The 8,517-nt window shown below is 46.9% G+C and overlaps 1 pseudogene; it reads right to left on the minus strand.

Moving 5' to 3' along the window:
- Window positions 1–235: 235 nt before the first annotated feature.
- On the minus strand, window positions 236–5,553 carry LOC146174495 (uncharacterized; annotated as a pseudogene).
- Window positions 5,554–8,517: the final 2,964 nt, after the last annotated feature.

The raw sequence follows: 8,517 nt of genomic DNA on the forward strand, positions 1-8,517 counted from the left end.
TTCGTATCGTACGCAGGGGCACATGTTGTTAGTCAGTTAAGCAATTTTGGTTTTAAATATGAGCCAGTTGTCATCAACCGATCGCTTGAAGAACATCTCAAGGAATTCATTTACGAAAACCTGAAGTTTGATATTAAGTGATGAGTAGTATGCTCTTGCGTAATCCCTAATTAGTTTCAACCTGCTTTGCTTACGAGGTGAGGTGGTAGACACATTAAAAACAGCGACTGAGTGATCACTCAGACCTGGTAAAACGGAAAGGGAATGAACAAAGTCAGGGTGTGTGCTTAGCACTAGATCCAAAATAGTTGCACTAGACTGAGTAACGCGAGTTGGACTTTTAACAAGCTGAGTTAGATTAAAGTCAGACCATACGTTAATGAAAGAATTACACTCTGAAGAATTAAGGGTAGGTGCAGGATAAGATAGGGACCAGTTGATGTTTGGAAAATTGAAGTCACCTACGACACGACAAAAATAGGGGACCGAGGAAACTTCTGATGCAGGGTATTCAAAGCATCATGAAAGTCGATAGAGAAGCCGATGGGCGAACTGGGTGAACGATAGCAGGCACGTAAAAGGAAATCCATGTGATTGAAACGTATGCTGACGCAAACAATTTCAAGTGTAGAAAGCAACTGAACGTGAAAAGAAAGAAGTGTATCGGAGACTGCAACCAAAACGCCGCCACCAGGCAGACTGTCCCGGTCGCATCGAAAGATGTTGTACTTCTTTTGGCAGTCTAAGATTTCGCAGTTGTCAATGTTCGCGGAGAGCCACGTTTCAGTTAGAACGACAATTTCAGATGAGCATGTGTCTATAAAAGCTGACAAAGCTTCTCGTTTCTTTATGACGCTTCGAATGTTGCAAAGCAGAAAGGAAAGTTCTTGCAGCGAAGAGCGCAGATGTGATCTCGCTTGTGGCCATGAAGGGGGTGGCGTGACATCTGTATTAGAATATGACGGTCGGGACAGATCTGGAGAGTGCTCGCGGCTTGGCGCAGCCTCAGAAACGCGGTCAGTGACAGGACAGTACACATAGCTCTTACCGTTTATAACCAGTCTATTGTATTTTAACTGATATTTCTTCCCGGATGATTTGGCAAAATCAATCAGCTTTTTACGGGTGGCTCTGCAGAAGTCTTCGCTGATTGAAATGCCGGTATCTAGCAATTTCGACCTTTGTGACGTGACAAGATAGCGTCTTTAATTTTAAACAATAAAAAACGAGCTACGACAGGCCGGTGCCTGTCCTGGACGAATGCACCTAATCTATGTGCACGAGAAATAGCGTCGTCGGCTAAATGCAAATCAAACAACTTAGCAATTATTTCTCGAACCTTTTCTTCAGAGGCAGCCCAAGTATCAGATACCAATCGGAAATCCCATAAAACACTAGGTTGTCCCTGCGGGACCGGTCTTCATATTCATCTAGCCGTGATTGAAGAGCGACACTTTCGTTCCTAGTTGCAATTGTAATCAAATTTTCCAAATGCGTTTCATCGCATGTACTTTCAAATGACTGCACCTTTTCTTCTAGCGTAGCAAGTCTTTCAGTTAGGGCACATACTTTGCTATCCAACTATTTTTGATTTTCTTTTATTTCATCGATAAAAGTTATCAGTTTGTCATGCCGCTCGTCAAGATGCACGGTTAGATTTTGAATAGCAGTTAACACTTCACTGTGGTTCTTGCTGCAGTAATTGTTAGGGCCGGGATTAAGCTCCACGTCACCGCTTAGAAGAAGCATTTTTGTAACATGAACACACTCGGCGGCAATAGAAACCCCGAAAGTATCTGTGTCCAAAAAATTGATTTATGATTTTTTTAAAGCAGACATAGACAGTATTCATACCCACCTTGAGAGCTTTTATTATTCCTTTGAATCTGCGTATTGTAATCGAAGTGTTTCTGAAAAGTGGTTGCTTTTCCGTGATTTGTTAAAAAGTTTGCAGGAGAAATACGTTCCTAAAAGGTGGCTTTTAACCACAGGAAATAATGAATGGTTCACAAGGGATATCAAACGATGCCTGAACAAAAAGAAACGCCTGTATGCGAAAGCTGCACGCACACAGGCAACGTTGGACTGGACCGCATATATGAACTTTGCAAAATCCTGCAAGCAGAAAATTGAAGAAGCGAAAGATAGGTTTTTTTAATTTTGACATGCCAAACTTTTTGAAAACCAACCCTAAAAAATTTTGGAAAGTCGTTTCTCCTGCACAAAAAAAGGAACTCCCGTGTTTAGTCTCTGCAGATGGTACCTCAATTGACCCAGTTGACATGTGTGATCAGCTTAATTCTTTTTTTTTTTGTAGCATTTTTGGAGAAGAAAAGCCGTTGCCTACATTTGAACCCGCACCTAGCATTGAATTCAGAATGCCTAGTATTGAAATACATCCTGAGGGTATAGGGAGGGCTATTGAACGCCTGCCTGCATTTTCGAGCTCGGGCCCTGATGAAATTAGCACAAAGCTACTAAAAATAACAAAACAATATACATCGCGCATCCTGGCACTCATCTTTCAACAATCAATTGATACGGCTGAGATTCCTGATGATTGGAAGCTTGCACGTTTTACCTGTATTTAAAGGAGGGGATAGAGATAATATGAAAAACTACAGACCCATATCACTGACATCAGTTGTTTGCAAATTACTAGAACATGTCATATCATCTCATATAATGAAATATATCACTCAGAATCATATCTTGCTTCCCAGCCAGCATGAATTTCAGCGCGGTCGTTCTTGTGAAACCCAGCTGTTTGAACTAACTATCGACCTACACCGTAACTTAGAACAGTTAATCCAAACTGACGCCATCTTCATTGATTTTGCAAAAGCCTTTGATCGTGTGCCCAATAATCGCCTCATATATAAAATGAGTAGCATTAACATAAATATTAAGGTTATCAGATGGGTAGAAGAATATTTAAACAACAGAGTTCAACCGGTTATTACTGACGACTTTAAATCTTCTCCTCAGCCCGTGAAATCTGGAGTCCCTCAAGGATCTGTCCTTGGGCCCACATTATTTCTAATATATATAAACGATATTGCTTCCAGCATTACATCATCAATCAGGCTATTCACAGATGATTGTGTCCTCTACCGTCCAATTTTTAATCTTACTGACTGTGTTATGTTGCAGGATGATTTATCTAGGTTAGACATGTGGTGCTCTGAATGGCAAATGACTATAAACACTAAAAAGACTAAATTAATGCGATTCAGTACCTGCAGCCTGGTTTTGTCGAACACCTACTATATTAGCAACGCGGAAATAGAGCCTGTCGAATCCTTTAAATATTTAGGAGTTTATTTAACCCCTAATTTATCATGGACTGTGCATATAAATAATCTTCTGACTAACACATATAAAACTCTAGGTTTTATCCGCCGGTCACTTTGCAGAGCTAATACAGATACCCGACTAATCGCTTATACCACACTGGTTAGACCGAAGCTCGAATACGCGTCATTCATTTGGTGTCCTCATCAACTGTATCTTATTAACAAATTAGAGGCACTTCAAAACAGAGCGAGTCGATTCATCTCACGTCAGTATTCACGTTATTCAAGCATAACAGCAATAAAAGAGAATCTTAAACTTCCAACATTAGAAAGAAGACGTAAGCAATCACGCCTTGCGTTTTTTCATAAACTATACCATAACCCTACCTCTTTCTCAGCACCGATAATTACGCCCGCCACACGCACGTTTCATCGTTTTGACCATGATAAAAAAATCTAGCCCCCATTTGCACGAACTGAAGCAGTTAAATTTTCGTTTTTACACCTAGCGATAAGAGAATGGAATGCTCTCCCCTCTTCTGTAGTTAATACTATCGATTATGACCAGTTTACTTCATTACTTAACGATTTTCTAACAGCGTAGTGGGAAATTTTCACCTTTTGTGGTTTACTTTTGTTTCGATTTTTCCTTTTGCTTTAACCTTTGTGCGTCATGTATTTTCTTGCATATTTCCGTGTCATCATATTGTGATCATGTTTTTCCTAATTGCTTCTTCTTGTATATTTAGCACTTTTACATGCCGCCACGTTACTGTTCCGATTTGTTCATTGTGTTTATTTCATGACGTTACCACCCCCCCCCCCCTATGTAATGCCCACTTGGGCCTTTTGGGGTAAATAAATAAAAAAATTAAAATAATAAAAAAATACTTGGGCATGGGAATAGCAGCAAAAAAATGTTGTCAGAACGCTTAGACAAAAGGGGTGGAATTTCACTGACCTGGACGAATAAACAGAAATGGTTTTGAGCGACCATTGTCAGCGCTGCCATCCCATGCCCACTGAAGGGCGCAAAGGTTCGGGGCGTAAATTTATAGCCCGATGGAAAGGTTGGCGATGTTGATGTGGCTGTCCCAATGAATTCCCACGTCGCGCTGTACCGTAGATGGGGCCGAGCCGAATGGCCAGATTCGTGGGACTGGGGACCGTCGTGAGCCAGGCACACGTCAGTCTGGAGTCGTTGTCTAAATGCTTCAACGCAGATAGGCAACGGTACGAAGGCGAAGACAGGAAGGCATGTGTCGATGACTGTAGCCTGGACGAATAAACAGAAATGGTTTTGAGCGACCATTGTCACCGCTGCCATCCCATGCCCACTGAAGGGCGCAAAGGTTCGGGGCGTAAATTTATAGCCCGATGGAAAGGTTGGCGATGTTGATGTGGCTGTCCCAATGAATTCCCACGTCGCGCTGTACCGTAGATGGGGCCGAGCCGAATGGCCAGATTCGTGGAACTGAGGACCGTCCTGAGCCAGGCACACGTCAGTCTGGAGTCGTTGTGTAGATGCTTCAACAAAGATAGGCAACGGTACGAAGGCGAAGACAGGAAGGCACGTGGCGATGACTGTAGCCTGGACGAATAAACAGAAATGGTTTTGAGCGACCATTGTCACCGCTGCCATCCCATGCCCACTGAAGGGCGCAAAGCTTCGGGGCGTAAATTTATAGCCCGATGGAAAGGTTGGCGATGTTGATGTGGCTGGCCCAATGAATTCCCACGCCGCGCTGTACCGTAGATGGGGCCGAGCCGAATGGCCAGATTCGTGGGACTGGGGACCGTCCTGAGCCAGGGACACGTCAGTCTGGAGTCGTTGTGTAGATGCTTCAACGCAGATAGGCAACGGTACGAAGGCGAAGACAGGAAGGCATGTGGCGATGACTGTAGCCTGGACGAATAAACAGAAATGGTTTTGAGCGACCATTGTCACCGCTGCCATCCCATGCCCACTGAAGGGCGCAAAGTTTCGGGGCGTAAATTTATAGCCCGATGGAAAGGTTGGCGATGTTGATGTGGCTGTCCCAATGAATTCCCACGTCGCGCTGTACCGTAGATGGGGCCGAGCCGAATGGCCAGATTCGTGGAACTGAGGACCGTCCTGAGCCAGGCACACGTCAGTCTGGAGTCGTTGTGTAGATGCTTCAACGCAGATGGGCAACGGTACGAAGGCGAAGACAGGAAGGCACGTGGCGATGACTGTAGCCTGGACGAATAAACAGAAATGGTTTTGAGCGACCATTGTCACCGCTGCCATCCCATGCCCACTGAAGGGCGCAAAGGTTCGGGGCGTAAATTTATAGCCAGATGAAAAGGTTGGCGATGTTGATGTGGCTGTCCCAATGAATTCCCACGTCGCGCTGTACCGTAGATGGGGCCGAGCCGAATGGCCAGATTCGTGGGACTGGGGACCGTCCTGACCCAGGCACACGTCAGTCTGGAGTCGTTGTGTAGATGCTTCAACGCAGATAGGCAACGGTACGAAGGCGAAGACAGGAAGGCATGTGGCGATGACTGTAGCCTGGACGAATAAACAGAAATGGTTTTGAGCGACCATTGTCACCGCTGCCATCCCATGCCCACTGAAGGGCGCAAAGGTTCGGGGCGTAAATTTATAGCCCGATGGAAAGGTTGGCGATGTTGATGTGGCTGTCCCAATGAATTCCCACGTCGCGCTGTACCGTAGATGGGGCCGAGCCGAATGGCCAGATTCGTGGAACTGAGGACCGTCCTGAGCCAGGCACACGTCAGTCTGGAGTCGTTGTGTAGATGCTTCAACGCAGATAGGCAACGGTACGAAGGCGAAGACAGAAGGCACGTGGCGATGACTGTAGCCTGGACGAATAAAGAGAAATGGTTTTGAGCGACCATTGTCACCGCTGCCATCCCATGCCCACTGAAGGGCGCAAAGGTTCGGGGCGTAAATTTATAGCCCGATGGAAAGGTTGGCGATGTTGATGTGGCTGTCCCAATGAATTCCCACGTCGCGCTGTACCGTAGATGGGGCCGAGCCGAATGGCCAGATTCGTGGGACTGGGGACCGTCCTGAGCCAGGGACACGTCAGTCTGGAGTCGTTGTGTAGATGCTTCAACGCAGATAGGCAACGGTACGAAGGCGAAGACAGGAAGGCACGTGGCGATGACTGTAGCCTGGACGAATAAACAGAAATGGTTTTGAGCGACCATTGTCACCGCTGCCATCCCATGCCCACTGAAGGGCGCAAAGGTTCGGGGCGTAAATTTATAGCCCGATGGAAAGGTTGGCGATGTTGATGTGGCTGTCCCAATGAATTCCCACGTCGCGCTGTACCGTTGATGGGGCCGAGCCGAATGGCCAGATTCGTGGGACTGGGGACCGTCCTGAGCCAAGCACACGTCAGTCTGGAGTCGTTGTGTAGATGCCTCAACGCAGATAGGCAACGGTACGAAGGCGAAGACAGGAAGGCACGTGGCGATGACTGTAGCCTGGACGAATAAACAGAAATGGTTTTGAGCGACCATTGTCACCGCTGCCATCCCATGCCCACTGAAGGGCGCAAAGGTTCGGGGCGTAAATTTATAGCCCAATGGAAAGGTTGGCGATGTTGATGTGGCTGTCCCAATGAATTCCCACGTCGCGCTGTACCGTAGAGGGGGCCGAGCCGAATGGCCAGATTCGTGGAACTGAGGACCGTCCTGAGCCAGGCACACGTCAGTCTGGAGTCGTTGTGTAGATGCTTCAACGCAGATAGGCAACGGTACGAAGGCGAAGACAGAAGGCACGTGGCGATGACTGTAGCCTGGACGAATAAACAGAAATGGTTTTGAGCGACCATTGTCACCGCTGCCATCCCATGCCCACTGAAGGGCGCAAAGGTTCGGGGCGTAAATTTATAGCCCGATGGAAAGGTTGGCGATGTTGATGTGGCTGTCCCAATGAATTCCCACGTCGCGCTGTACCGTAGATGGGGCTGAGCCGAATGGCCAGATTCGTGGGACTGGGGACCGTCCTGAGCCAGCCACACGTCAGTCTGGAGTCGTTGTGTAGATGCTTCAACGCAGATAGGCAACGGTACCAAGCCGAAGAGAGAAAGGCACGTGGCGATGACTGTAGCCTGGACGAATAAACAGAAATGGTTTTGAGCGACCATTGTCACCGCTGCCATCCCATGCCCACTGAAGGGCGCAAAGGTTCGGGGCGTAAATTTATAGCCCGATGGAAAGGTTGGCGATGTTGATGTGGCTGTCCCAATGAATTCCCACGTCGCGCTGTACCGTAGATGGGGCTGAGCCGAATGGCCAGATTCGTGGGACTGGGGACCGTCCTGAGCCAGCCACACGTCAGTCTGGAGTCGTTGTGTAGATGCTTCAACGCAGATAGGCAACGGTACCAAGCCGAAGAGAGAAAGGCACGTGGAGGCAACTTGTTGATTAGGACTACCAATTACGAAGTTAGCAGCAGTGTCGGCGGCGTTTGTTTACGAAAGGGCAAGGTGCGCAAGTCTGCGCTTGACTGCGAAACGCGTACGAGTTTCAATAACCTACACTTTGCGCTCTAAAGCAAGTGTCAAGAGCAATACGTAAAATAGGCAGTATCTAGTGCACTGTCCGACGGCGCTTTTATAGAACCATCGAGTATTGCCACACCAAGCAACATACTTCAGCCCCGGTGACTCCCGTACGTTTTCCCCTGATCGTTCGCTCGGCGTAATAAGGCCCGTCAAAAAATGCCCGAGGTTGGCCTCATCAAGGAAGCATACGTACGTCAAAATCGTAACACTTGCCACATCAGATACCGCGAGCTTACCGCAACGACGCGGCCCGCGAAAGTGGCCGACGACGGCGCTCTGGCTGTGTGCTGAGCCCTAGTCGCCAGGCCTAAACGCCTAAACGGTTTCGCGTCAATGCCGTAGCTGGAAGCGCTTTGGAAATAGTAAATTTCATATTCATAAAACTGCCTTAGTATCAGCTCAATTGTTTCACAAATTGTCTTACAGTAAACGGAAGGTGTAACTTCGGCGACGTCTTAGCAGCGTAGGTAGAGAACGAAATCGTATGAGCTTCATCACACCAGCGGCACTGCTAATGTGAGCAGAAATTTGCTTTTATTGCTGTTATCACTTCTTCCAAAATCTCGTTACATAACAGCGATCCTCAGTAAAGATAATTTTTTTTTAGATTCCTTCAACAAATTAAGCGCGTATTATTTAAGATCAACAGAGCGTGC

The sequence above is a fragment of the Amblyomma maculatum genome, chromosome 11 (assembly GCF_055883805.1).
Source record: "Amblyomma maculatum isolate TAMU_Amacu chromosome 11, ASM5588380v1, whole genome shotgun sequence".
NCBI classification, from domain to species: domain Eukaryota; kingdom Metazoa; phylum Arthropoda; class Arachnida; order Ixodida; family Ixodidae; genus Amblyomma; species Amblyomma maculatum.